At 49.0% G+C, this 21,353-nt stretch overlaps 1 pseudogene; it reads right to left on the bottom strand.

Annotated features, from left to right (window-relative positions):
- Window positions 1-7,043: 7,043 nt before the first annotated feature.
- Window positions 7,044-8,548, bottom strand: LOC136401264 (ras-related protein Rab-5C pseudogene; annotated as a pseudogene).
- Window positions 8,549-21,353: the final 12,805 nt, after the last annotated feature.

Here is a 21,353-nt window from a genome sequence, read left to right as displayed (position 1 = left end):
TAGAGCATCGGCCTGGCGTGCGGGGGACCCGGGTTCGATTCCTGGCCAGGGCACATAGGAGAAGCGCCCATCTGCTTCTCCACCACCCTCCCTCCTTCCTCTCTGTCTCTCTCTTCCCCTCCCGCAGCCAAGGCTCCATTGGAGCAAAGATGGCCCCGGGCGCTGGGGATGGCTCCTTGGCCTCTGCCCCAGGCGCTAGAGTGGCTCTGGTCGCGGCAGAGCGATGCCCCGGAGGGGCAGAGCATCGCCCCCTGGTGGGCAGAGTGTCGCCCCTGGTGGGCGTGCCGGGTGGATCCCGGTCGGGCGCATATGGGAGTCTATCTCTCCCCGTTTCCAGCTTCAGAAAAATACAAAAAAATAAAAAATAAATAAAAAAATAAAGGTCTCAGCTTAAATGCCACCTCTTCAAAAAGGCCTGACAGCCCCACAACTGGGTCCGTTGGCTAGTTTCCAGTATTTCTTTCACAACACTGTGTAAAACAGTTATGGAATATGGATTCGGGAATGAGCGAATGGAGCTCCAACTCTTACATTGTTCTGTGCCCCCCAGAACCTGGGCCAACTCTCCTTCCTCCCGCTGGGCCAAGCAAGGGGTTGCTGTGCCCGCGGCCATGGCTTAGGGCCCCTGGGCTCTAGAATGTTCGCTAGAACAATTGATTAGCCTAATGGATCTCATCCCTGGCTGCACATCTGAATCACTTGGATGCCTTGGGCCTCACCCTAAAACAACTAAATCAGAATTTCCGGTATAGGGCCTGGGAAATCAGTGTTTTCTTAAAACCCCTGAAGTTATGGCATTATTTCGCCAAGGTGAAGAGCCTGGACAGCCTTGTTCTTTGGGGAGTGGGCGCACAGCTGTGTGCCTGAGTGCGGCCCGGGTCAGGATCCGCCTGAGCTCAGTGAAAACCTACCCCCCCCCCAGCACCAAGTCAGCGTCTGCCTGGAGCGGGGGCACCACAAATGCTGGGAGGCTCAGCCGCCACCTCCTCTCACCCCACTCCCTGCAGCTCCTCCCGAGCTGTGCCTCTCAGAAGCATTTACCTTGGAGACAACTTGTGACTAGGAATAGTCACAGTTTTTTCCCTTCTTGGAAGGGGTTTGTTCTTGGATGTGTATTCTGCTGCCGATGGCAATGGGGACCAGGAGCAACGTTGCTGGCAGGCCTGCCTGGGTTTACAGTGGAAAAGCCCGGAGACGTGGTGGGGGAGGGGGTAGAGGCAGAACGGAAGAGAAGAGCGAGACAAGCAAGGGAGACCCTGAGCTGAGGAAGCAGGGTCTCCGCCTTGGGAAGGAGGTGTGGGGGAGGGGAGAGCAGGCTGGTGGGGGAGGGGAGAGCAGAGTTGGGGAACAGGGGATTTTAAGAAGTTTTGTTGCATTATGAATCCAATTCCATATTAAATGTTTCCTCAAGAGGCAACAGTAAATACTACATAGTTTATGCATTCTTTCTCGATGCCAGACTGAATTTATTATATGTGACTCCTTGCCTAGGACACTTAGATTTATCCCCAGACAGCACCCTCCTCTCCTCCGACAGGCCCCATCGCTAGAGCCCCTGCAGGTGGGTCGACAAGGAGGAAAAGGTTGTTTCTGAAGGTCTCTTTCTGAGTCCTTTAGTGAAAGGGGGCCAGCTGCCCCGTGCATGCTGACATATACAGGGTCTGCTCCTAAGCGGCTGGAGCCTCAAGGCCCTGCCTCTTGCATGTCCTGCTCCAGGTCCCTTCTCCTTGGGAAGCTGTCCTGCAAGCCCTCTGGGTCCCACTCCACTGGGGGCCCTTCACTGAGTTCCTCTGAACGTGCTGGGACAGGGCGGGGATAATTAAGATAAACTTGATTACATTTAGACAGCATGCTCCTAGGTGGGGCCCCTCAGTCTCACTCTCACTGACATCCAGGGCCTGGCTGTCTTTCCCCTCCAGCCCCAGCATCCTGAAAGCCCACAGTGTGGAGTTTGAACCCCAGAGCCTCAGAGGCTCTCGTTCCCTCTGCCTCAAGCATGTCTTCTGCTTCTGCTGTCCCTCCTCTCCTGACCCTACTGTGTGACTGACAGCTGGGTTGAAGCCCCAAGCCCCTCCCTCTGGTCCTACTCTATGGCCCCAGTGGGACACCAGATAAAACAGTTCAGCCCAAGGCCCTCACTTGTGTTCAGGGAGTAGAGGTGTCTTGACAACCATTCCCCACTGCAGGGAGCTGATGAAGATGAAGGGAGTGGAGAGGAGGAAGCTGGGAGTGATGACGATGAGGATAGGAGTAGAGGGATAAGGGAGGCACATGCTATGGAGCTGGACTGCCTGGGTCCCTGTCCAGCTCTTCTAGCCATGTACCTTTGGAGAAAACATTTACCCTCTTCATGCCTTGTGGTCCTTATCTTTAAAACCTAAGGTAGTCCCACCTGGCCAGGCAGTGGTGCAGTGGATACAGCATTGGACTGATATGCAGAGGACCCAGGTTCAAAACCCCAATGTCACCAGCTTGAGCGCAGGTCGCTCGCTTGAGCGTGGGATCATAGACATGACCCCATGGTCGCTGGCTTGAGCCCAAGGTTGCTGGTTTGAACAAGGGGTCACTCAGTCTGCTGTAGACCCCAGTCAAGGCACATATGAGAAAGCAATCAATGAACAACTAAGGTGCTGCAACAAAGAATTGATGCTTCTCATCTCTCTCCCTTCCTGTCTGTCTGTACCTATCTGTCCCCTCTCTGTCACTGTCACAAAACAAAACACAGCACACCTATGATAGTCCCTAACTTGTGAGGTTGTTGTGAGAATTAACAGAAGCTGTAAAAGCTATAGAGCAAGGCCTGGCACATGGCAGGTCCTTCAAATGTCAATCATAACTAGTACCAATTACTGAGTGCTTATGATGCGGTCACCCTGTGCTAAGCTTTCTGCTTACTTCTCGCCCTCTCTTGGGTACTATTATTAATCCCATTTTACTGATACCCATTAAGTGGAGTGTTTAGATTCAAACATAGCTCTCTGGTTCCAAAATCTGCCCCTCTTAAAGATCTCACGTAGGTGCAGGATTAGTGTACAGAATAAAAGGATCATTTTTCACTCATGTTGCAGTCTAATTGGATGTTTGGAAGCAGCCTTCCACATGCTTTTAGAACCCATGTTTCTTCCCCCTACAGCTCTGCCAGCCTCTAAGGCCTTGAAACCCTCCCCTGAATCCTCTGCATCGAGATGGGAGACGAGGGAAGACAGCAGGGAGGAGGCACGAGAGGTTTTCATGGCCATGCTTGGAAGTGGCAGACTTCACTTCTGCCCACATTCCTTCCACAAGAACACATTCATACGGCCCCATGGAACTGGGACAGGTGGAGGAGGGTGCAGAAAGAAGAGAAATTGCGACACCAGCACTCTTTGTTGTTGACAGACAAGTAGAAGCTACGACGTCTTGTGTCCATTTCCCCCAAGGTAGGGAGAGGGGCACAGAGCGGTCCAGGCTGTGCTTACTGCGGGCTGGCTGACGGTTTCCAGGGCGCCCTGGATCTGGAGAAGTCCTGGGCCAGCATGAGAAATGGCCTCTCAGTCTCAGACAGGACTTTCCTTTCCTCAGAATGATGTTTCAGCCCTGAACTTACCCACACAATGCACACGAATATTGGTGTCAGTCCTGGTTCTTGGTTGTAAGTTTATAATAAAAGTAGGTAATACTGTCCAGCCAGAAACCAGACTTGGACACTACAGCAGCTGAAAACCCGCTCCTCCTTAGATCTCTATCTCTTGTCACTCAGCCGAAGTCCCTCAGGGAGAGACTCCTTTTCGGGGCTGGCCTGCTTGTTCTCTGTCGTGCCCACTCTCTACCTGAGGCACATTCCCAGCCCTACAGACCGCCCCCAGCTCAGAGGTGTTCACAGATGCTGCCCCCAGGCCCTCACTCTTCTGTGAAAGTTTCACCCACCCACCCAATTACCCATCCATCTCCCATCGATTGATCCATCCATCCACCCATTTCCCCATCCCACACCCTGGATGCCTCTGTGGGCTCCTGTTTCCATGGTTACTCCAGGGCCCGAGTCTGCTCTGGCTTTGCTGAGAGATTCTCTATTCTAGGTTGTTCCCACAACAGCCTTACTATTGGACTCAAATCCTGGATTGTTTGTGGGATCCTTCTGACATCTCTCCCATCCCAAAGATCAAGCATTGCTGGTGCATCGGTCCATCGAGGTGATCAACTTCGTGGATTTAAAATAAAGTAAAAGCTCTCCGGTACTGAAATAGAGAGGTGCTCCTGGGAGTAGGACGTGTGAGGGGCTACTGCAAGGAATGGGCGGGAACTCCCTGAGAGGTCGTGCCCTTGCGATAATAACAAAGGCCCACATTTATTAGGCACTTACGATAAGCCAGGCACTGTTCTCAGGAACTCAGTTAATCCTCACAATAACCCTGTGCAGTATATATTACCCTGATGTGAGAGGAAGCAGGCACAGAAAGGTTCAATAACACGTTCAAGGTTCCAGAGCTGACTAGTCACAGAGCTGGGATTCGAAGTAAGTCAGACAGACTCTAGCAATGTGTTCTTACACGCCGCATGCACGGCCTCTCTGCAGCCATTCCTCCTCACCTGGGGAATCCTGGAAGTTTCCCTGATCATTTTTTCAAAAACAGGAGATAGGTTTCTGAATGCCCCTGCGGCACTCAGCTCTCATCTGGCGAAGACAAGTGTCTGTATGTGAGAACACCTTTTCTACTCTTGGCAGCAGCTTCCAAGCGCTCAGAAGCCCAGGCCAACCCCCTGTTCTCAGGAGCTCCCTGGCCCTACCGACCCTGAGCCGGTCTGTCTGTGAGCTCTATTGGTTTCTGCAGGTCACAGTCAAGCTGCAACTTGTCCTCAGAGGCCTTCAGGAGGGTGGGAAGAAGCAGTCTCATCAGAGAAACCCAGCTGAGGGAAGACACAAGATGTTCCCCACAAGTGACAGAAAACCAATTCACACTCTTCCCTGCAGCCAAAAAATTAAGCTAATTTTTCATTTCTCTGCTTATGTGTGACTCAACTAAACATAGGCATCTAGGAATGAAAACAATGACTGGATTTTCTTATTTTAGGTCAGTTTTAATTAAACCTTGCTAAAATAATGGAGGCTCTGGGTATTTTGTTCATGTGAGGAAGCTACATGATTTGGGAATAAGAGAGGAGAAGTCGTCTCCCCTGCCCCATTAAGCGTGTCTCCCAAGAAATGGTCCAGTCCTCTTGAAATTCTTGATGTCTTTGCTCTTGTTTTTTTATTAAAGGAAACTAGTTTCCTTACATTGCACTCATGCTAACTAACTGGAGTTGGAAGACCCAAATGATTTAACAAAAAAGAAGTTTAAATTATGGGAATATTTTTGAGGAAAACTGGAACTTACTGAAAGACCCTAATATAAATATTAAGAAACCATAATCAGAAGTTTCAGCCTGACCAGTGGTGGTGCAGTGGATAGAGCAATTGACCTGAGACTCTGACATCTCCAGTTCAAAACCCTGAGGTCACCAGCACGAGCAGGGACCACCAGCTTGAGCCAAGAATCATCGACATGATCCCAAGTGCACTGGCAAGTTTCATGCTCAGCCTGAGCCCCTGGTCAAGGCACATATGAGAAGCAATCAATGAAAAACAAGTGAAGCAGCTATGAATTGATGCTTCTCATCTCTCTTTCCTCTCTCTCTCCCTCCTTGTCTCTCTCTATCTAAAAAAAAAAAAAGAGGCCCTGGCTGGTTGGCTCAGCAGTAGAGCGTCAGCCAGATGTGTGGAAGTCTTGCGTTCAATTCTCAGTCAGGGCACACAGAAGTAGTAACCATTTGCTTATCTGCCCCTCCTCCTTCTCTCTCTCTCTCTCTCTCTCTCTCTCTCTTTTCTCTTCCTTTAATCATGGCTCAAATGGTTCAAGCAAGTTGGCCCTGAGTGCTTAGGATGGCTCCATGGCCTTCCCTCAGGCTGTAAAAGTAGCTCAATTGCCAAGCAACAGAGCGGCAACCCCAGATGGGTAGTGCAACACCCAGTAGGGGGTTACTGGGTGGATCCCAGTTGGGGCACATGTGGGGGCCTGTCTGTCTGCCTCCCCACCTCTCATTTAATTTTTTAAAAAGAAAGAAACAAAGAAAAAAAGTTTCAAAGGTAGAGTCTTCTAGTACATACTGCTCACTCATGTCAGTTCCCCTTTCCCTCTGGGCACATGAAAAGATGGCACATCACAACTCTTTTCAAGTTTGGAAGAACTGTGTGACTTGTACTGGTCCATGAACTGTGTCTGGAGATAATGTGTCATATGCAGGTCAAGGCATTTAACTACCAGTGTAAGAGGCTGCAGTGTTCTCTGCCTCTGCTGTGTAAATACATATTGAGATGATGGGGTCATAGGATCAAAGCAGCCTGGATCCCTGAGCTATCCCATGGAGCACAGCGCCTGGTGTCTCCTGGTTGTGAAGCAGACTTTGTATGGGTGAGAGGTACATTTTGGTTGGGCTTTATCACTGAGGCTTGAGGAGAATTGGTGTTTCTTACAGCAGAGTCTCTCCTATATCATTTAATACAACAAATAATGCTTTTCTAATGATCATTGTACAATAAAACCACATTATTTTAATTATTTTATATTAGATTATTTTTGAATTCCAAAAATTATTTTTCCTGTTTAATTTGAAATGGGGTGGTTTACTTTGGCCAGGATTAAAGAAAATTGTTAGAGCGCATATTTAACTTGTTCAGGTAAAATATGAGTCAGTAGCAAGGCTTTTAAATTTACCCAAGTTTCAGGATAAGGTTAAAAGCAGCCCCTCAAAATAAAAGTGGTTAGAATAAGAGGTGGACTCACGTCTCAGAGAAAGTGGATGTATGCAGGTCTGTGAGTGGGAAACACTGATTCATAGAAGGGGACAATGATTGACTAGGGGGGAGAAGGAGGTGAGAAGATATCTGAAGAGAATTTTAAGAAGTTTCTTTTTTTTTTTTGATCCATTGGCTGACTATATTGACAAGATACTGATTGGTTACATGTTGAAGAAAACATACAATACAAAATACAGAAAAAGTTGGTTCCATTCCCTCCCACTCCCCCCCCTTACCCACCCGCCCCCCCAAAACTCATCATCGTGATTTGGTCAGAACAGGGCTCAGAGCCAGAGGTCAGGGTGACCAAGGATGAGGGGAGGGCGGGGGGGGGGGGGCTGTGGGCAATGGGTTCATGGCTGTCACAATAATGCTGTGGTTTCTCTCCCAGCTGTGAGAGGGGTGAGAGGGGACTGCAGCCTGATGCCAGTCAGCTAAGGGAAGAGCTGTCTCTCCCTCCCCTAGTCCCTAGGGCCTGCCCCATGGCCCAGAACAAAGCACACTCCAAACACAGTAAGGATATGGATGCTCTTGCTGAGCCCGCTAATAAGCAAGAGAAAAGGAGGGTAACTGCTCCAACCCCTGCCTCCCCATATACAAGGGTGGGGGAAACGGGCATGTGGCTACTACCAGCAAAGGAAGAAGTGGGAAAACAGTAGAAAGGGCAGGAAGTGGGAAGAGAAGATCATATATATTAAAAAAGTGACTTAAGACTTAAAATTGAATTAGTATTTGTACAGAAAGGTGCAGGTGAAATAACTCACTCTGGCTATGAACAAAATTATATGGAGAAATCATGGTGGACCCTCCCACTGCCCCATCCCAACCCCCCTTCCTCCCCAAGTGGTGGCCCGAGTAGTTAAGTGCGATTGGTTAGAGTGGATTCCAGTCGGGTCGTTCAGGCGGAGGAGGTGGGGGCAGTGGGCAGGCAAGGGGGGCTCAGTTGCTGCAGCACTGGCTCCGGCTGGCTGGGTTGTTCTCCTGGAGGTCCACACCTCGGTTCCGGCCCGGAGCACCAGCTGCATTCTGGGGCTCATTCTTAGGGAGATTCTTGGCTATTGCCATGAAAATTTCATTCACGTTCATTGCAGTCTTTGCTGATGTCTCCATAAACAGCAAACTGTTGTCCTCTGCATAGGCCTGTGCTTCCTGGAATTCCACGGCTCTCTTGCTGGCCAGGTCTGCCTTGTTACCCGCAAGCGCGATGACAATGTTGGGGCTGGCCTGCCTTTGTAACTCCTTTACCCAGTTCTTGGCTCGTGCAAACGTATCTGTGTTAGTGATGTCGTAGACCACGATGGCAGCCTGGGCTCCCCGATAGTACATGGGGGCCAGGCTGTGATACCACTCTTGTCCAGCTGTGTCCCAGATCTCAAACTTGACTGTTGTGTCGTCTAAGCAGACAGTCTGTGTGAGGAAGGCCGCTCCGATTGTGCTCTCCTGGTACTCGTGGAACTGTCCCTTGACAAAGCGGAGGACAAGGCTGGATTTGCCTACTGCGGACTCCCCCAGCAGGACCAGCTTAAACTGACAGATCTTGTTCCCAGTAGCTGGTCCGTTGGGTTGCACTGCACCTCCCCGACCCGCCATGGCCCATCCTGCTGTAGTGGTACCAGTGAGCGTGGGGGCAGGGGCCGGTGCTATGCAAAGAGGCACTTAGTGGGAAGGGGGGCCTCCAAGGCGGCTCCGGGGCGTCGGCGTTACTTGGGGCCGGGGCTCGGACAGGCTCTGCTCCTCTCTCTTTTTTTTTAAATGTTTGTAAATGCCATCTTTTTTTTATTCATTTATTTTTTTAGAGAAGAGAGAGAGAGGAAGAGAGAGAGAAAGAGAGAGAGAGAAAGAGAAAGAGAGGAGAGAGAGACGGGGGGAGGAGCTGGAAGCATCAACTCCCATATGTGCCTTGACCAGGCAAGCCCAGGGTTTCAAACCGGCGACCTCAGCATTTCAAGGTCGACACTTTATCCACTGAGCCACCACAGGTCAGGCTAAGAAGTTTCTGTGTGTGATGGGTGGGCTACCCTACCAAGATGTAGCATTACGAAAAGTAATGTTAGCTGGTATAATAAATAAACGTATATGGCTTAAACATGATAATAGTTCACTTTTTATTCGCACCTAGTCCAAAATATTTGTTTAAATGGTAGACAGTTCTTCTACAAGTGGTGATTCAGGAAATGGGGCTTCCATCTTCAGCACATCCTTCCAATGCAGCAGAGCACATCTGCATTCAGCCAGGAGAACGAAAGGGGCGAAAATGGATGTGAGATGGCTTTCTAGCCGAGGCCCAGAGTGGTGCACAGTATATCCACTGGGGTTTCCTTTGTCAGAACCCAGTCACATGACTGCTCTGAATTGCAAGGGAGGCTGGGAACTGTTATTTAGCCATGTGGCCAGGAGGAAGAGAAATCAGGTCCGATAAACACCTAGCCAGTCACAAAAGATCTCTATCAGAGCGTCACCCCTGGTGGGCGTGCCGGGTGGATCCCGGTCGGGCGCATGCGGGAGTCTGTCTGACTGTCTCTCCCCGTTTCCAGCTTCAGAAAAAAAAAAAAAAAAAAAAAAAAGATCTCTATTCTTTCAGACTTGGATCTGAGCATGCTCTGAGGACATAACCTTATGTAGATCATCAGTGAACCCAACATTGTGCAGGTTATATTTTGAAGGCCTGAGTCTGAGTGGGATTTTTCCCAAGGCACAGTTTTCTGCTTCTTAGATTAAAATAATGATCATAGACCTGAGCCACAGATACACCTTCAGGTACTGCCAACTTGTTGGAATTATAATATAAACAAGTGTAGGTGAATCAGGTACACACACTACAGTACTGGAAGCCCTGAGAGAAATAGTGGAACCTACTCTGACATTAAAATTACAGTTTTGGAGAGGAAATTAAAGAAATGCAGACCCTGTGAATTGGTTAGATGGAGGATGCCTACAAGGACTCTCTCTTGATATTGCGAATTGGACAGTGGCATTTAATCTAACCGTCATAGACACCTAACCCTGTTTTAAGATATAAGAGACTAGGCATGAGGAAGTCAATGACCAGCACACCTGGACTAGTTCAACATCGCCTTGCTCCAGCTGGGGCCAGCTCTCCTGAACGTGACTGCTACCGTGAGGTTTGCAGTCAGGTTGGCTTTGAACTATTTATATTTATACAAGCGAATCACTAGTAGAAACATGAGAAATTCACAGGAAGTTCCATGCAAGAAACCAGAAAAAAGCACTTTGTGCGAGTGGTTCTTGGAAGGTTTCAGGGATGCTAAGCGCTGAAGGCAGAAAAGGCATTTTAGATGAAGTAGCAAACTGTCCTCATAGAAGGAGAGGGTAAAGTGGAGGGAAGCTCGGATTTATATAGCAAATTCATCATTAGGAGCCTACCACCAGCACAAATGTTTTCCCGTGCTGTGGCAGGAGGAGCTGCTCTAGCAAGGCATCCCCGAGGGAGCCATGGAAGGCTGGCTTGGATAATAAGAAACACTTGGATCAATTCTTGTGGGGAAAAGATCAGCCACGACGTTTAACCAAGACTGGCTGAGCAATTTGAGATCTGGTCTTAAACTTGGAGGGGCTTCCTGAATTCCTTCTGTTGGTATGGATAATCAAGCCTGAGAAAGAAAAGTAGGGAAGATGGAAGGATGGAATTCAGATGAAGGCAGCCGGGTAGTGTGGGGGATCAGTGTGGTTCAATCTGAGAAACAAGATAGATGGGAGAGCAGCCTTGTAGATCCCATCCTATAGATCTCCCAGATTCAGCCCAGGACCGAGGCTGAAGACAGTACCACTGCATTTGCTCTCAGGGGGCAATGTTGGTTACATAAAAGGCACTTTGCAGACCCTAGCGTGAGTGCAACGGTGTCACCCTCAGGCAGCCCTGAACACTGCAGTGAGTGATGTATGTGCTTTATTTGCGGCGAGAAGCAACATTTGAGCTTGTAACTGCAAAGAATTGTGGTCGGTGGAGACTGCCAAGGGGCGGAGATGCTGGTGGAGAGCCTGGGTGGGTGGGCTCAGATGTTAATGGTGCAATAAGTGGGTGGGAGCAGGCTGGAGAGAAGGCATGCCCACTGCATTCAATCCCCGTGAACCGAACTGCAGAGGAGAAGGAGAAGAAAGGAAAACCTGGGTTGAATGAGGCATGGGTCAGTGTGGGGCAGGGACTCGTTGGCCACAAGTCAATATTATATTTTGACTGTGACTGCGTACGTACTTCTGAAAAGGAGTTATACAGGTTATTTGTTGGTTCTGGAGAAGTTGTGACAAAATACAGGGTTTTACTGCACTGCATTCAAAGGTTGTGGAACATAGGCTGGGTTGGTGGCTTCTCATGGGAAAAGCAGTTGGAACAATGTGCCACTTCTCCCAGAAAACCCATCCCTAAATCTCCATTCTTCTTCTTCAAGATTTTAAGAGTTTAATACTTACTTCTTTTGACTGTGAAAGAGCCAAAAGGACACTCAAAAGCAGGTGGCTTCCACTTGAAAGGCATGTGAAAATGAATATGGCTGTTAGAAAATAAGCGTCATCCAAATATTAGGACCAATTGGCCAGGCTTTTGGGGTGGTAGTGAGTACTCTGTTAGTATGTAATTCACTGTGGTGATGACAGGTCATTGTAGAGACTATGCTGCTGGAAATCATGTTCCCAGTCATGGGACCTCGGGATGTTCCCCGACTTGTACTGATCTGGCTGTAAACTATGAAGTGAAAAGAGGCACTTAGAATGTGCTCCCCATTGTTTTTATTCCTCCTAGAAACTGTGCCATTTGTGAAGGGTATGTGTGTATATGTAGAGGAGGTAAGGTAAGAGGGATGGTAGAAAGGAGGACAGTGGGGCCATATAGAGACTCATTTAATATTATCAATTAAATTATAGAGTATCAGGAGAGAGAGAAATATAAACGGTATGGGTGCTCCCATCAACCATATCTCTCGATGAATGACAATCTTTGTTTGTTTACTTATTTATTCATATATCCACTCGTTCATATATACATACCTAATTCTCCCCAAAAGCATTTGAGGCAGCCAATATATGTTCTATTCCAGTTCTCTTTCCTTTCCTATCCTTTATTCATTTATTTAACAAGTATTCATTAAGGTTCATGTGCTCATGAAAATATAGCTTTGAGGAAGACAGGCCAGTAAAGGGTTATCAGGCCACACTGGAGGGAAGGTCCCATGTCCAAAAGGTCATTCTATCTCTCTCTGTCCTTATTTCCAGGATATGGATGTGAGAAGACCGCACTCGCATGTCTCCAAATGTGTGTTCCCAAGGAGGGGGTGCCGCTGGGCTGCTCCTTGGCCTGTGGACTCTCCCACTCTTGACTCGCACAGACTTTGAGTCAGAGATTGCCCTCTGAGATCTTTCAAACCCACTTTAGCTGGTGGGTTTTTTTTTTGTTTTTGTTTTTGTTTTTGTTTTTACAGGGACAGAGAGAGAGTCAGAGAGAAGGATAGACAGACAGGAACGAAGAGAGATGAGAAGCATCAATCATCAGTTTTTCGTTGCGACACCTTAGTTGTTCATTGATTGCTTTCTCATATGTGCCTTGACTGTGGGCCTTTAGCAGACTGAGTAACCCGTTGCTCGAGCCAGAGACCTTGGGTTCAAGCTGATGAGCTTTGCTCAAACCAGATGAGCCTGCGCTGAAGCTGGCGACCTCGGGGTCTCGAACCCGGGTCCTCCGCATCCCAATCCAACGCTCTATCCACTGCGCCACTGCCTGGTCGGGCTAGCTGGCTGGTTTAATGCAATAACCACCAAGATATTCCATAATTTCTAGATCAATGATTTTTAATTTCTTCCCTTTTCTAATAAACCAAATTAGAAGCAATGTAGAAAAATTTGGGAAACAGAAGTGCAGAGAAAATAAGACTGATTCAATGGCCTTTGACTTGGTCTGGTTTTTTCTTCCTGAACATAATGGGCATTCTCAGGGCAAGAAGGGGACCACTGAGGATGTTTGAGAGACACAGGCTTTTACTTCATCACCCAGCCTGACCTAAAAGGCATTTGGCAGAGAAGGTGTAGATTGTCCTGAGCTTGAAGACAGCTGTGAATGAGTCAGAAGGGACTTAGGCCAGTGTAAGGTCTCAGAATCATGCTTACCATATTTTTCAAGCCTTAAAATCGAAACACATGGTTGGATGCATGAGTTACAATAAGACAAAAAAATCTGGAATTAGAAAATTTACTTTGCTGGATGTTGTAACTGAGTCCAAAATGGGATTTAAAAGGTAGTTATTAGTTGAACCGATCGTCCATCTGTCAAACTCCATGCTCCTATTTACATGGATTGACATGCATGGGGCCTTTGTTGGCTGGAGGGCATGGGGGCAGTTGGTAGCAGAGTTGCCCTGGGCAGGAAGAGAGGGAGAGATTGAAAGATGGAGGGAATGGAAGAAGGTCAATTCCTCCTGAGCTTCCCATTCATTTAGAGGGTTTGAAAGAAAAACCAAGAGGGCTATTTTCATGAGGAAGTTAAGGACACTCTGGTTTCAGACAGAGCTGCTTCAGGCTTCCCATTCAACACGATGCTGTTCTCTTCTCTCTGTGTGGAGTCCAGCACTGCCCTTCCATCTCATGGGCCTGTCATCTGAGACGCCTCCAAGAGATGGCTCCTCCCTCTCATTCAAAATAGTCGCGCCTCCGCTGGCAGGCACCACCAGCTGCGATTCCCACAAAGCTTCGTCAGAGTGGATGGGAGCACAGGGCTTAGTAGATAATTAAGGTTTAAGAGGTCCTGAGTGAGAAAATAGGGGCAAATAGAGGAACTCTAGGTCATTGATGTTAATGAGACTTAAAGAAGGCGAAGCAAAGACCACAGATCAAGAAGGAACATGTCCTTCCAAACTCGAAGTTGAGTCATAGGGTGGGAGACACAGTTGGATAATAAGATAGACAATCCGAATTCGAGATTTATCTAGCAAGATTGCCAAAGCAGTATCAGATTAACCTGATTGAAGGTTTCATTTGATTAGATGCCTAAACTCTGGTTATGTGTATTTATTAATCCGGTCTGTTGTCTCAGCTGAATGGGCACCCAGGTCGACTTTACAAAAGCAGCAGGAGCATTGCCAGCAGCCAGCCTCTGCTTTGGATTATTTTGTAATCCAACATTTTAAGGAGGTTGTGACAGTGAGACCTATTTAGAATACAAATGATCACTTAAAGTCTTTTAAAGGCTGTAAGAATATATTTTAATCACCGTCTCTTTCCTAAGCCCAGCAGAGTTATTCATGAATAAATTGTTGTGCCTTTGAGTCAACAGGAATCGGACAGCCTTGCTGAATTAATGAGCCTTCCCCTTCTCCTGGTCCCCTCGCGGCTGTGGCCATGTGCATTTCCACCAGCTTTGTGAAATGCAGATGGAGTATAATTTCCCCCAAATTGATTTGTTCTACATCATTGAATTTCAGCTATTTACATTTTTATGCCAGAATCAGATTTAGCTTATTATTATCATTGTGGAAAATAATTATAATCCTTTAATTGTCATGGCACTTGACAATTTTTTAAAAAAATCATAAATGCCATTTAATTCTAGCTCTACTCTAAAGTGGAGGACTGAGCAGAATAAGAATGATCAGATGTGCCTCCAACCACAGGCGGCCCCTCTCTCCCAGACGGTAGAGTGAGGATCAGAAAGGCGACATGACTCGCCCCGGCCGTGCAGGGACAAGCCGTGGGAGCAAGAACAGACCAGAGGGAGCGGCTCTGGCAGTCCTGAGTGTCCATCCCATCAGACCCTGTCTTCACAGTCTGTGTGGTAGGTTTGACCACCTTTACCTCGCAGGCCACGAGTGTGATGTCTGTGCGGGTGCCACGCAGTGCCCGGCACTGCTATGTGCTTCTCTTCCCATCTCCAAGCTCTTGCAGGTGCCATTCAGAGGTCCTGAAGCATGGACTCCGAACGCTGAGGTCGCCCGTTTGAAACCCCGGACTTGCCCAGTCAAGGTACATATGAGAAGCAACTACTACTACCGTGAGTTGATCTCTCTCTCTCTCTCTCTCTCTCTCTCTCCTCTCTATAAAATCTATAAATAAAAGCTTTAAAAAAAAAAAAAAGGCCTGGGCCCTGGCCGGTTGGCTCAGCGGTAGAGCGTCGGCCTAGCGTGCGGAGGACCCGGGTTTGATTCCCGGCCAGGGCACACAGGAGAAGCGCCCATTTGCTTCTCCACCCCTCCGCTGCACTTTCCTCTCTGTCTCTCTCTTCCCCTCCCGCAGCCAGGGCTCCATTGGAGCAGAGATGGCCCGGGCGCTGGGGATGGCTCTGTGGCCTCTGCCTCAGGCGCTAGAGTGGCTCTGGTCGCAACATGGCGACGCCCAGGATGGGCAGAGCATCGCCCCCTGGTGGGCAGAGCGTTGCCCCTGGTGGGCGTGCCGGGTGGATCCCGGTCGGGCGCATGCGGGAGTCTGTCTGACTGTCTCTCCCTGTTTCCAGCTTCAGAAAAATGAAAGAAAAAAAAAAAAAAAAGGCCTGGAATCTAGGGGACGTCAGACCACACGTGCCCATGACACACATGTACAACATGCACTAGCAGAAGAACTCTTCTCTGAATTTCAAATCTACAACAGGTTAAGGGGAAGATACCACTTCCCCATTTGCTATGATACTGGTCTCTAAAATCAGCTAGATAAATACAACCCCCTCCAAACACACCACACATATATTCATGGAAACCCATTCTAAACTGTCATTGTCAATTGAAACTTTCATTTTCAATGGTTCTGACACTTGTCCTGACTGGCGCACAGCTTTTGGCCTCCTTCAGCCCAGAAGCCTCTCTGCTGGGCATGTTCCTACTCCCTCCCTTCCTGTCCAACAGTCCTCTTGCCCAAAAGTTTGGTGAAAGATGTAGCAACAGCCTAGGATAGTCTCTGAGGGCCTCACACTTCCTCAGCTAGCTCACCTAGAGTGCAAGGACAGCTGGGAGTCACAGGATGTTACCACAGTGACGCCCTCTTCCATGCTGGACTCCAGGGCTGGAACCCACCACAGCTGTCACCTTGTCCAACCCTATTCTTTTACAGAAGGGGAGTTTCAGGCTTCATTCTGGACTTAAGCCACTCAAGAGAGATGTTTTCATTTATTTGTGGCAGGATGACTAGATAAACCATGTCTTACTTACCCATTGGCAGGCTCCTCAGGAAAGAATCAAAGGCGCCCGCCTTGTTTCAGTGAAGAACCACATGCTCATGCTTGTGCAAATAACAGAAGACTCAGCAGGAGCCATTTTAACAAGTAGCCTGGAGGCAACCATCCAGAGACCCCACTTCAGGCCCGAGGACACCAAGGCTGGCTTCTGTGTGATTGTCTCAGTCTTGCCCACAGCCTCGTGGGGACTGCGGCGCCTCCGGGCGTGTGTCTGTATACTGTGCCCCCAGCGAGACGAAGGCAAGAGGAAGGGGCGTGGCTAGCAAACGTCTCCTTCCATCTCCTTGGTCTACACTGTGCCTGCCGCAGAAGCCGGCTCGGCCTGTGCGCAGGGCAGCCAGAGGGACCCGTGATCACTCTGACCCCTCCCCATTGCAGCCCTTAACCAATCAATAACTGACAATTTGGGGGATCAGTACCCCAACTCCCTGGCCCCTGGGGGTGGGGGGTACGGGTGAATAATTCCAGTCACTTCTATACTGTCTCCAGTCTCCAGTGGGATTAAGCGGCAATTTTGGCCACTTGCTTGGTGATACATCACTGTGAGCTTACTGTCCTTCCTTACCCACTCGCCTGCTGGCGCCTCTTGGAATCACCTCCCAATGAAACTACTTGCAGTTGAGTCACTCTCTCAGGATCTGCTTCTGAGGAGGAAACTGAACAAGGTGATGGTGGGCCTCAACATCAGAGAAGGTAAGCAAACTGTCCAGGCTTGCCAGGGATTCAGATGGGCAGCCGGGATTGAAATCTGAGGTTTACAGATTCCAAGTCTGACTTCAACCCCTCCCCTGACTGTAGGGGTGACAGCTCTGGCAGCAAAGGGGCCTCCAGCAGGCAGGCCCCCCCTCCAGGGGAGGCTGCGAGTGTGGGGCTGAGACAGGAACCAGCGGCCCTTGCCTCCCTCAAGTGTCAGCAGCTGCAGGAACAGCTGGGAGACAGGCTGCTAATCCAGTTTTGCATTCGCCTTCGTAATTAGCTCAGGAAGGCTGTCAGAGGAAAGGCCAGGGCCTCCCTGGAGGCCGTCCCTCCCCACTCCTGGGGCTGCGGTAACTCCGTGTGGGGTCGACTACCTTGGCTGCTACGCTGGGTCCCTCCGGAAGGGTGTTCCTGACAGATCAGATGCTGGTCTCCCAGAGCTCTGCTTGGAAAATGTGCTCATCAGGGAAGGCTGACAGAGAACACACTGTGTCTAGGGCTGGGGGAGCAAGAACAGACTGCCCCTCAGGCCTGTCCTCTGCCCTCAGCTGGCCCGCACAGATGCAGCCTTCACCACTGCCTTCAGCACCCGGGATAAACATTCCCCAGGTGGGAGGAGGCAGATGACACATGCTGAACTCACTGGAGGCCACCCCACGCTCTCAGGCTTGATCATGCAGACATGGAGGCAGAGGGAGCTCCTCGCTGTTCCTGCCCTGCTCCTCCTGCAAAGCCCAGGCCTTCTCTCCTCTCAGGGGCTCAGCCCTCCAAGCAAGTGAGCCAAACACAGAGCCCAGGAGCCCTGAGCCTTCTAGCTCTCTGAAAAAGGAGTCAAGGGTTTGTCAGGACACTAGATCTGGCTCAAGATATGCAGAGCCAGATAGTCTCTCCACAGTGGTACTTAGGTTTGGAGAAAGGATTCAGATAGGAGCCTATGGTTCAGTGGAAAGACCTCAGGACCCAGGGTTAGGTGGGCCTAGGTTTTAACCTCAGCTGTGCCTCTCACCAAGGTCCTGAAGGAAAAAGGTAATGGCGGTGGGCCTACTACACCTTAACGTCGTGGTGGGGTTCGATGATGTTACATTTATACAACTACTGAGTACATACCAGGTGTTAAACAAATGGTAAAACTGTTATTAATACTAATAATGACTGGGGAAATACACAGAACTGCAAGAATAGTGTCATCCCATTTGTATAAAATTATGGTGCCCTGACAAGATGTTTATCAAAAACATTACTAGTAGTTATCTCTGGGTAATAGAATTTGAGGATGACTTTTACTTTCCTTTATTTATTTGTGTGTTCTTTGATTTTTTTTTTATACTGCACTTGCACGTAGGAAAATTGCTCATCTATAACCTCAACAGGTTCTGATAAAGGCTGGATTCTTAACGCTCTTGAGTGTGGAAGTTTTGGATTAGGAGCTCGGGGCTTACTGAGTTACTCTTCATAGTGAGAGAAGAGTTTGGGTTCCCAAAACAACCCGAGAGGCAGACTAGAATGGGAAGAGGTGGGAAAGGGGCAGCCAATTTTTTTTGTGTGTGTATTTTTCTGAAGCTGGAAACAGGGAGAGACAGTCAGACAGACTCCCGCATGCGCCCGACCAGGATTCACCCGGCACGCCCACCAGGAGGCGATGCTCTGCCCCTCCGGGGCGTCGCTCTGTTGCGACAAGAGCCACTCTAGCGCCTGAGGCAGAGGCCAAGGAGCCATCCCCAGCGCCTGGGCCATCCTTGCTCCAATGGAGCCTCGCTGCGGGAGGGGAAGAAAGAGACAGAGAGGAAGGAGAGGGGGAGGGGTGGAGAAGCAGATGGGCGCTTCTCCTGTGTGCCCTGGCCGGGAATGGAACCCGGGACTTCTGCACGCCAGGCCGATGCTCTACCACTGAGCCAACCGGCCAGGGCAGGGACAGCCAATTTATAGAAGCCCAAGTGGTCAGCAGCCGTAGATTTTCCATGCAGTCTATTACTCACTCACATGCTTGATGTGAATGACTTTTGCCCTAAGAGCTGAAATTGGGGTCGAACTTCACGTAGAGCTAACGTGAGGTAGGACTGAGGCGGCATCTGAGGACAGGAACCCCAGTGAACCACCCAGCATCTTCCTCTGAATCAGCAGAGATCTCAAGAAGCCTCCTGAGCTCCACGGAACATAGACTTGCTCAGGCTCAAGCTGAATTGTCTTGGTTATTGATTGTCACACAACAAATCATTCCAAACTTAGTGGCATAAAGCGATAATAATCATTTTTTATTATCTCTCACAGTTCTGGGAGTTGACTGGTCTCACTGGGTGGTTCTTTCTTGGTATCCCTCCTGCGGTTTCATTCAGAGAGCTCTGAAGCTGGAGTCTTTGTGAAGTCTTCCCCACTGATGTGTCTGGCGTGTCTGGTGCCTGGGCTGGACAGGCTCAGGCAGTGGGGCTGGGACAGCTGGGGCTCTTTGAGTCCTGACTGTCTCTCTGTGGTCTCCTCACCTGCTGTCGCCAGCCGGGCATCTGCAGAGAGACCTGGCTTCTTCCACGCTGCTCAGGGCTCCAAAGGCATGTGTCCTGAGCGAGGACAGGGCCAGGTGGAAACCATATTGCCCTTCGGACCCACTTTAGAAGTCACAGTCACCTCTGCTGCATTCTGTTGGTCAAAGCTGTCAAAAGGCACACTGGGTACACGGAGAGACAATTGTCTCCATCTCTTGATGGAGGAGTTGCAAAGTTGTGGAATGGGCGTGTGCAATTAAAAATTTTGTGGCCATTTTGGAAAATATTGTAAATCTGCCACAAGACATTTCACAGATGTTGAGGAGCACCGTGGTCCCCAGCTGATATCTGAATTACAATCTGGAAAAAACAAAACTATTTTTTCTTTAGAGGCAAAATATTAACAAAAGTAGACTTCAAATTCAATCTAAGATTATGTAGAAGAGCATGGATGATGAAATGGGACTTTTAGTGTAGCAGATTTACTGGAATTGGCTGTGAAAATCATAATGAAAATGAACAAGCCAGAAAGAATAATGTTACTCTTTGGTTCAAAACTCTTTCTGGATGAAGATAGTGGTGCTGGAAATTGAACAGGAAAAGCTTGGAAGAGGGCCTGGGGTCAGTGGGGTCAGGCTTGGCTGAGGCGGGGAGCGCGTGCGTGGATGAGCAGGAGAGAGGTTGCCGAGATGGAATGTGCAGGACAGAGCTCAGGCCCGGTGTGGGGAGGGAGACCTCCGTGCAGCCGGCACCTGCTTCTTCTCCATGTGGGTTCCCCTGGTGGGGACATCTAGGGCCATGGCCTCGGGGGCCTGACATTTCCTGACCCTCTCTGGGGCTCCAGAAAATGAGCCAAAGGCTTATGGAGTTCAATCTCTTTTCATCACTGGAGTCCCTGGACTCTGACCTCAGTGACCACCCCTTTAAAATGAGGACCCTTCACTGCACGGAAGTTGTTCCCTCTCCTGTGCTCTGCTTCTCACCGGAGCTTTATCCTGAATCTCTGTAGTCAGACCTGGAATCTCTGATCCTGGACCTGGAGGAGACTCGGGGCCATTTGGATTGAAAAGCAACTCTCTGTTGCCTGTGGATCTGATGGGTGTTCACTGGCTCTCATGTTGAGAAGAACTTGAGTTTGCATTTGGACTCAGAGGGAAAGAAGGCCTAGATCTACTGGCAGTGGAATGTGGCGTGGTGACATAAATTTGGAAACCATTTCCTGCTGCTTTAGGTTCGAGCAGCAGATGCCTCTCAAAGCAGTTGACCACTTACCTATGCCTCCCAGATGACCAGAGCCAGACTGATATCCTCTGTACCTGTCCCTGCCTTCAGAAAACCATACCACATACCTGCACCCCTGTTCTCTATAGATCTCAGTTCTGATTTTGGTTCTGATTACTCTTTAAATTAGTTGTCTTCTTGATCTTCTTTTATAGACCAGGAGACTGCAACTCTAGAGAAGACCGTAGAGGTGATCTAAGTCTATCACTTTCTTTTACAGGTGAGGAAACTGATGCTGCAATAGGAGAAAGAAGACTCACCTGCCAGTCAGTCTCCCAACCAGCATCACAACCAGAGTCTGCATAGTGCAAGCTTTTGTCGCCACTGCCAACAGCCCCATCGGGTCCTCTTTCCTGTAGCGGCCTGTAGCGGCCAGGCCATGCAAGAAGGCATCTTCTTCCCTGAAAAACACAGTAGTTCAGCAGACTGGCCCCTCAAGACCCCAGCGATGCAGTTTGCTTGAAGCCCAACATACAGTAACCCAGAAACATATGTGGTGAGCAATAACAGTCATAAATTTTATGAGATTATGTGTTCCTAATGTGAGATTTCAGGCTGATCTGTTTGTTGAGCTATGCCAAGCTTCAGCATGATTCAATCAAGTTGTGCTTAATCTTCCCTTATTTACTCTGGGTGAGGGTGAGTCACAGAGTGTGTCTCTTGTCCAGTCTGCTGAACTAATTTACCCCAAAGATTTTGATGGACGGGTGATTTGTTTTCTCTGAATGTCCAGAGTTTATTTACTTATACCATTAGATGGAATCTGGATCATATACAGTGAATATCTGTAGCCGTACCGAGGACCAAGCCCTCTCTGAAAATCACTAGGGGCAGAGAGGACCTTGGAGATGGTCACAGCTTCTTGTTGGTCCCAGCCATATCATGTCAGTTGTTTTGTCACCTGTCCATTAACTCACTGGCT

This window comes from Saccopteryx leptura, chromosome 3 (genome assembly GCF_036850995.1).
Source record: "Saccopteryx leptura isolate mSacLep1 chromosome 3, mSacLep1_pri_phased_curated, whole genome shotgun sequence".
NCBI classification, from domain to species: domain Eukaryota; kingdom Metazoa; phylum Chordata; class Mammalia; order Chiroptera; family Emballonuridae; genus Saccopteryx; species Saccopteryx leptura.
The sequence above is the reverse complement of the archived record's forward strand: the minus strand, read 5'-3'. Positions and strand labels throughout refer to the sequence as shown.